This window comes from Sceloporus undulatus, chromosome 5, assembly GCF_019175285.1.
Source record: "Sceloporus undulatus isolate JIND9_A2432 ecotype Alabama chromosome 5, SceUnd_v1.1, whole genome shotgun sequence".
NCBI lineage: Eukaryota > Metazoa > Chordata > Lepidosauria > Squamata > Phrynosomatidae > Sceloporus > Sceloporus undulatus.
The window spans coordinates 138,879,361-138,888,554 of NC_056526.1; the positions used below are offsets into that span (position 1 = coordinate 138,879,361).

At 39.9% G+C, this 9,194-nt stretch overlaps 1 protein-coding gene across 1 annotated transcript in view; it reads right to left on the minus strand.

Moving 5' to 3' along the window:
* CPE (carboxypeptidase E) overlaps positions 1-9,194 on the minus strand; it is a 125,104-nt gene that overhangs the window by 104,621 nt on the left and 11,289 nt on the right. The window lies entirely within an intron of this gene.

Here is a 9,194-nt window from a genome sequence, read left to right on the forward strand (position 1 = left end):
CTTGCTATCTCTGCCACATGATAGGCATAATTATGTGTTTCCACAAATGCTCAGTCAATCTCACATGAAACAAGTTGGGTGGCAGCAAGAAATGAAATGATGCAAGATACATCTCTTGTACTATTTCCCTTCTAGCTGCCACCCACCTTGTTTCTTTGTTTACAACTTTGCCTAGATTGCTACAGGGAAAGTCTGCATTCCAGTTAGAGGACACTATTTCCACTGAACTACAGCAATAAAATTAGCATTACCTCTCCCCCCAAAAGCTGATGAATTAAGGGTGGAGAATTCTGAATTGGAAATATTTTAAGTGATTCTGAGTATTACCCCCTACCCCTTTCATATTAGTTCAGTACTAAAAGGATGTTTTAGACAGGTAGCTCATACAGAGAATGAAGCATGCCATATAAAGAACATATTTGGAGATCCTGCTGGCTCAGCAAAGAGAAAACTGGGGCAATCAGCCCAGATAGATTATAATCGGATTCTGCATAATCTCTTTACTGATAGGTGTGATGGTGGGTGCTAGATTACTTCCCTCAAGAGATATTCACTGACTGTCCTGCCATGTACAGACTTCTAATTCTATTCTTCCCTCCTGGGATCTGCACCTTAATCTCAAAACTGTCCTGGGATATGTTTTGGCCTATAAACATAAGTATTCCTGCTCCAGCACTATCAGTTTGGACTTGTTTTGAGATCAGAAACTGTATCTCACCTGACTCCTCAGCAGCTGTTGGATAACTCAGATCCACAGGCAGGGTGGTTGTTTTTTTAAATTTTATTTCTTACCAAAAAAAGGCAGAAAACAATAACAGATACAAACAAAAACAAGCTAAAATACTAATCTTTAAAAACCACAACTTACACAAATTATGCTGATGGGGGAACTCCAAAACATCTCTGCAGAATCATAGCTGGAAGAGGTTTTCCAACTATGTCTTGTCTTAATCTTAAACTATGAACAAACAGTGAAGAATTCTGGTTTATTTTTACTCACAAACCCATCTAGTGAGTTCATGAAGCACAATATATTTACTAATGCTCTCTAATACTACATCTTACCAAAAGGTGGCATGCAATGCCTTTTTTCTTCTTTATGTGCTTCTTAGTCCTACTGATTTTCTACAATGTTCTGGCTCTTTAGTTTTGTTCTAAAGCTCAGTTACTCTGTGAGATCTCTTTCAGATTCACACAAACTAATTGTATGTTTTACTGTTGTCCCTCAGTATCCACAGATTCCACTATCCATGGTTTGAAAATATTTTTAAATATATATAAATTCCCCAAAGCAAACCTTGATTTTGCCATTTTAAATGAGGGGTACTATTTTACTACACCCATTGTATGTATGGCACTTGGGCATTCATGAATTTTGGTATCCACAGGACTGGGGGAGGGTCTGGAAACAAACTCTGGCTGATACCAACGACCAATGTATACGTAGGGAGAATGACATTGCTTGCATTAAGTACAGAAAGTATGCACACCCAAATCAACAAAGTCAGAGCCAGAAAAAAAGCTAATACACGGCAATTTGGTTGCTAAGGTTTCACCTTTACCTTCAGTTTTGCAGAGAGGAAGTACTGAAACTGAAAGACCACTTCTATACTTCTTAATCTCTGCAATTTGCACCCAAAGAATTCAGGTGTCTACACAGACTATCTGCAATCTTCTACAACTGAGCCATCATCTTCTGATAGAAGTTCCAGTCCCTTTAGTTGTACGTATCAATACTCATTCTGTCCAGTTTACACCCCCCCCCCTCTTTTCTGTCCACTGATCACTGAGAAATGTTTTGGAACACTCCTCTTTTCATTCTTCTAATCTTTCATTCAACCAAGGAAAGGGAAAGTTTGTTGACATGTTGTGAGGAGACAGAGTATTTTTATTGGGTGCATGACATAGAAAGTATGGTTGAACTCACCAAATTTGTGCCTTGTGTGTAATAATCAAAGGCTGAAAGAATATGGGCCTGAATCCTATTTGTAGTCCCATTTACAGCAGACCCACTGAATCACTGCGATTGACAAAAGACTCACCATTCAACAATTGTTTCAGCAGGTCTAGTCTAATAAGCACAATCAGAAAAATTCAGGCCATAGATTTTTACACACAATAAAACTTATAATAGATATAGAGTAAAATACTGTTTTCAGAAAAGGTACATTAAAACTACTCTAGAATATAGATTTTTTTACATATTTATTATGTCCTTCAGCAAATATCCTTTCCATGACAGTGAACCTATACAGTGCAAAACACACTATTACTAAAGTGCAAAATAAATTCAGATGATAAAATTCTGGACTGCATCATCCAAGAGTGTAGGTTTGAGTTTGTGCTGCTCATGAAAACTCTCCCATAGGGCTGATACACACCGCCATAAAACAGCGTGTTCCTGGAGATACTAGGGTTAGAGACTGCGCACCAACTGCATGCTCCCTAACCCTAGTACATGTGGGGGTGTCATTGTTACACGGCGCCATCCACATGGCATGCATAACGATGCTGTCATACACACACCGTGTCCAAACAGTGCGGTGCACGTGTGATGTGTCCACGCCAGCCCAGGCTGCTTATGGCGGCCTGGCAGTGGCATGGAAATAAGCTCCAAAACAGAGCTCTTTTTGGGCCCCTGCATCATTGGCGTGGCAACCAAACGACCACGCCAGTGATGCATAGGAGAAAGGGGCCGTGTCAGTCTCCCCTTTCTCCTCTTTTGTGCTAGGGTGCCGTTGGTACCATTGATTAATATGGAGCATGACGGTCCATGTTTTTTTGACATCCAAAAACCTCTGCAGATGGGAAAGGTCCACAATAATTCTCTATTTCTATAACCCTTTAGCTAATGAAAATAAGACAAAAAGTTTATACTGTAGTCTAACACATCTGGAGGGCACCAGGTTGAGGAATTCTGTCTTCCAGCCATGATCACTAGCTGGATTCCTTTGGGAGGCTCACAGGCAGAACAAGACTCTTTTCCTTAAAAACAGTAGCAAAGAGAGAGCTGAAGAATTTGTGGCCCAGATATTTTAGACTGCAACTCATCCTTTACTCTGACTGTGGCTCACATTGCCCAACGCTATGCCTAACTATTATGTTCCTTAAGCACTATGCAATATTGACACACATTACCAGGAAAGATTCTAGGGTGCTCACCAATGGCTCCTCTTCACCCTGGAAGGAAGTGACTAGTGGGATGCCACAGGGTTTTGTCCTCGGCCCAGTACTATTCAACATTTTATCAGTGACACTTCCTTGTAATTTACAATCCAACAGACAATAGCCTGAATCCTATTTGTTAGTCCAAATTTGCAGGTGAACAACCATAACTTGCTTTCCACCAACAAGAGTCGGGTACAAAACAGTGGGCTCATCCAGTTGGACTGGAAAAACCAGAAAGTCTCTGGTTTATTTCCTCTCCTTTCTGATAATTGTTGTTGTTGAGATCCACATGGCATTTTCTCCATTCAGAAGTACTCCCAGAGAACTCCCAGCACTTAAAATGAGTCACCAAGATCTTTCCTTATATTTTCAGTGTTTAGCTATATGCACAGTTGCTCATGTAGTCAAAACTGGCCATGCATAACAGAAAGGTGGCCCAAGAGACCTAAATGCTTCAAAGTAATAACAATATTAAGGAAAACAAAAATCAAACGGCCACTGTATATAACTGTATATAAACTGTTAGTGGTGAGGGAATGGATAGCAGGTGGAGAAGAAATGAAACAGGCTAGAGTATTATAGAGGTTATATTATTATAGCTGACTGACTCAAATAGTGAACAAGAGCACTCCCTGCTGCAATGTTTTGTTGCAGTTCTCACTGGTTACTTAAGTTAAGGATTGATTTATGCATGATGCCATCTCAATGCATGTCTTGTCAGAAGATTTTACACAGACAATCTTAAAAAGTAGGATGGGTGGTGGTTAAGTAATTATGTTTGCAATGACAGCAGAGAAAGAACACGTGGCCATGTGCCAATGTAATCACGTGCAGAACAAACTTAGTAAATTGCAGCTTATGATTAAACCAAGCTACAAATTATCCTGAGCAGAATTTCTCCATGGCAGAGGTGCTGGTAGGCAAACAGGGTAGCTCACTCTAAAGATGCAAGAAGGACAATTGTGACCCATTTTATAGTAAATTATTTGACCTTGTGGTACTGCTGCTGATTCCATCTGGTTTATCTGCCTTGGTGTCTCTGAATTGTCAAGGACTTTAATATTTTCTGCCTGCTGCGTAATCTATTGTTGTGTGCATTCATTTCTGACCTTTGGTGATCCTACGGCAAACCTATCATGAGGTTTTCTTGGCAAGATTTGTTCAGATGGGGTTTGCTTTTGCCTTTCTCTGAGGCTGAGAGAAGGTCACCAAGTAGATTTCCATGTCTGAGTGGGGATTTGACCCCCGGTTTCCAGAGTCACAGTCCAACACTCAAGCCCTTACACCATGCTTGTTTTTACTGCATAGTCTGCTTCTTTCTAAATGCCACCCTCTGGCAAAGGGTATTGGTTCCAGTTTTTATAAGGGATGGATCTAGCCATATTGAGTGAGCAATGAGTGCCAGAAAGTGCTGAATCTGATTTTTTAAAAAAAGGAAAAAGGGAATAACTTATTTCTAGCCTGCTCTCAATATGGGTGTGTGGATCTTCTGCTTCATTACTGTTTACATGCACTGAGCCATTAAATTACTACTGCATTGCGATACAAACCAATGGCCATAGGAAACCACTACCAAGTGGTTGGATATATGTATTTAGCTTCATCTGTTGTTGTTTTTAAATACTTTTAACTAGACATAGGGAATACCACTTGTGTATAGAATGAAGTGTGTAGTCCCTACATGCCTAAAACAGAAAATGAAAACATGTGTCATCAAGGCTCTTGGCTGCTGAGAATCTTGTCAGGTTTCCTAGCATGAAAGGTAAGAGGCTGCTGGTTGTACTGCTTATGCTTTCTTCTTTAACAGCAACAGACGACGATGACAATGATGACGATGACGATGACGATTATTCCTATTCCAGGATGGGGATACATGTCGAACTCTGGATTGGGCTTCCCACTTGCCCTAGGCAGTGCAGCCAACAACAAAGGATTATGGTTCTCCAACAATATCTGGAGTGAGCATAATTCTTTCTTAGGACCTTGCAGTGAGAATGCAGGGATCGTTAACAATTTTTAAAAAGTAGAGATAAATAAATAGCAAAGGGTGACTAGCAACCCTACTGTCCTGTCACTGAAAAATAAAAGAAAAAAACTGTTGTCTGTCAGAGTTTGCTTTATACAGAAATATTTTCATTTCAGGGCTGTAATGCCTAGCCAGGGTCTACAGATTACAAATTCCATTCCATATTTTTATGTGGAAAGAGTAATGTTACCAGAACTGAAATCTTCTGAATTTTGGTGTGTGTATATTCTCCTTATGGTCCCAAATGGATTTTGTACTGTAGGCATCCATGATCTCTGAGGCAAGTGGTCATGTCCACACTACCGCATCAGCACATCAAACAGAAGAGTTTGCGAGTTGCAAACGATAAACTTTAATACCTCCAGAATCAGGAAGATAGGTGATTATAGGCAGGATGTTCTGCTCGACAAGCCAGATAAGACTGATTTCAAGATCCATTCCCACCCTAACATTGCCAAACCAAGCCATCCTTTAAAATGTAGATTTAATTTCCTTTTATGTAGAACAAACACCTCTCCCCTTAGGCTAGTTTTGGCTTATAAAAGATCCTAAATTTTATTTGTTAGAAGAAGGAAGGATGGAGCTAGTATGGAGTGCAAGGGACCCCCCACGTCTTCCTCAATTTCAAACTGGTTCCGACTCGGGCTGCTTTCCTGAAGCTCCAAGCAGCTGAGTCCCGATTCCAGCCATGAGATCGCATCTTGAAAGGAACAACACCACCTTTGATAAGTATCCCTTAGTGAAGCCTCTCCTGTCATTTTCATAGCCCTCGTATGTGTGAATGAGCAAGTGTTTGTTTGCTGTGTGATTTCCCCTTTTTAATAAAATGGGTCAGATCATATAACACCTGTCTTAAAATCCTTACACTAGCTGCCAATTTGCTTCCGGGCACAATACAAAGTGTTGGTTGTTACCTTTAAAGCCGTACATGGCTTGGGCCCGAGTTACTTGAGGGAACACCTCTCCCTACACAATCCGCCCCACACCCTCAGGACAACAGGGAAGACTCTGTTAGACTACCCAAAGGTCAGCCTAACAGTTACTTCTAAAAGAGCATATACAGCTATGGCCTCCAGGTTATGGAACAATCTGCCGGAGGAGATCCGTCTCATCACGACCCTAGATGCCTTTAAGGAGGCACTAAAGAAGGATCTCTTCTGGCGGTCATACTCCTCTGACTTTAGGAAACCCCTCTTCTGGTCATAACAGCATAACTGCCCACTGCCCTGCGATTACTGTAACTGAAATTTGTATACTTGTGATGTTTTTATGATATGTATTTTACACATGATTGCCTGTATGGAGATTTTTGGTTGTCATCCCGCTTCGATTTGTTGGGAGAAGCTGGAAAATACAAATAAACTTATTATTATTATTACTATTAAAATGCCATTCATTGGAAGAATTCTGTCTCTGCATCATTATGTCTCAGTAACCTCTATGTAAATTTGGGAAAGATCTTGCTGGGCTATTGTGGCCAGCCCAATAATTAATTGAGCAAATTAAAATTCCCATAGAGCGTGTTCAACAATATGTTTTTACCTTTGAGGATCTTGTCTACTTCCTTCATAACTGTCCTTCCAACTAGTACTAGTCTTCTGAGTTCTTGACTGCAATCTGCAGTCTGATTAATGACTGAGCAAGGCATGGGGAATCTTTAACTGTTTCAATGTCTTCATTGCATACTTTAAAGTTATGTAAATCATCTGTGATCATTATTTTTGCTTTCTTAACATTCAACTTTCTTCCTTGACTTTCTTCAGTAATCGTTCCAAGTCTTTACTATTTTCTGTTAGTAGTATGGTGTCATCTACATACCTTAACCTGTTGATATTCTTTCTTCCAATTTTCACATCACCTTCCTCTGAGTTTAATCCAGCTTTAGGTACAAGTTAAAGATACAGGAAGATAAAAATGCTGTCTTACCTGATGCCTCCTTGCCAATTGGAAACCATTCTGTATGTTGTCTTTTAAGTGTAATGATGAGGCTCACTAGCTTTTCCTAAAATGTTGCTTTTAGGGGATTGTTTAGGGAGATATAAGAGAACATAATTTTTTCAAGGACATGGCTGTGATAGTTTGGATCAGTATGCAAAGGGATTTTGTATCATCTTTGAAACTGAGAGAAAGAGGTTTGTAGCATAAGCTTTTGTAGAATGGGGCCAAAACACACTGCTGAAATAATCCAGTTTGAGACTGCTTTAACAGCAGTAGCCTAGTGCTAGGAAATCCTGGGAATTGTAGTTTATTGTGGTACCAGAGCTCTCTGACAGAGAAGGCTAAATGTCTCACCAAACTTCAGTTCCCAAAATTCCCTAGCATTGAGCCAAAGCAGTTCAAGTGGTCTCAAACTGCATTACTTCTGTAGTGTGTTTTGGACCTGAGTCTACATCAGATACATAACAGATGGAACTGATGAAGTAGACCCAATTTGCAAAAGCTTGTGCTACAAATGTCTTTCTCTCAGTCTAAAAAATGCTTCAAGATCCCTTTACAAACGAACATCAACCGGTTCTTCTGTCACAGTTCCCTTGGCACTTCAAAAAAGAACATTTTAGTAACCCAGGTAATGCTGTAATTTGTAGTGCATTACTTCCAAGCAGTACACATGCTATGCACTTCCTTTAGATTTTAATAATTCAGCTAGCTGACATACACTTTTTCTAGAGATGTTCCATCTGTTATTTGCACACAGGCAGCAGAAAAAAGAAAAAAAGAAAGAAAAAAGACATTTGTGGGACGTTTTTTAGTAGAAAAATGTATAGAATCCCAGCAATATTCCCTTAGCTCTAATCTGGCAAAGACTTATCTTTACGTCTTGTTGGGGGTTAATCTTGAGAATAAGTGTATGCATACTCATCCACAAGATACAAACTAGCTTTAATTTGATTTCATGAAAGTGCTGGCTTACATTAGACATTTCCAAATGGCTCTAAGTATGCCAACATTTATATACATTTTAAAAGTCTGGCTCCAAAGCTATGATTTATCTTCCCAGAATTGTTTAATGTATAAATTCCAACCCTCTGAAAATCTTTATGGGCTGCTTAGGCTAGATAGATTCACTAGGTATTAATAAACCATGAATTAATTCTTAGATCAGGGGTGAGAACCTAAGGCCCTCCAGATTCTGATGAACTACCACTCCCATCATGCCTCACTACCAACCAAGATGAAGGAAGGTTTAGCCTGGCTCCTGAGGGGTCAGTTGTAACTCCTTCCCTTATTGTGATACTAACATACAGTAATTTGTCAGACCCTGGAGGGCCATAGGTTCCTCACCCTGGTCTTAGATCATACTGCTCCATGTAGTGGCAGCTAGTGGACCATCTGGAGAGGGACTTGAGCCCTAAATGATGGGGAGAGGTGTTAGCACATCCAACATACTCCAGGCTGTGTGTGGGGCTTCTATATTTTCCTATCTCCAGCCATCTCTTAAAGCATTTTAAAGGGAAGCAGGTGAATAGCACAGCCCACTTCTGCACAAATGTAGGTGTTAGAGGCATTGCCCAGTGACATCCCTAGGGCCTCCTCCCATTTCACACCATTCAGGATCCTTAGGAATGCTTCCCCCCCTTTTTGCCCTGATGTTACTTGTAAATCATAATTTCCACGTAGCCCTGAATATCATGCTAATAGTGGTGACGCAAAACAATTAGCAAAATTAAAATGGCACCTTCAAATGACAATAGCATACGCACAGCCGAAATGTATTTACACATACACAGTGAAGATCTGGCTAAAATGTGATGTTTTGAAGGAAAATTTTAAAAGAATATATATATATTTTTAAAAAAATTAAATTTGAAATTTTAATTTTAAAAAATTGAAGGGGAGTCTCCTTTCTCTATTAACCTTTATTTATGAAGCTCTGTAAATTTACACAGCGCTGTACATGCAATCTTTTAGTTAGACGATTCCCTGCCCTCAGGCTTACAATCTAAAAAGACATGACACAGAAGGAGAAGGGAGTGGTGGAGGGAAAGGGTAAGAGGTCCAT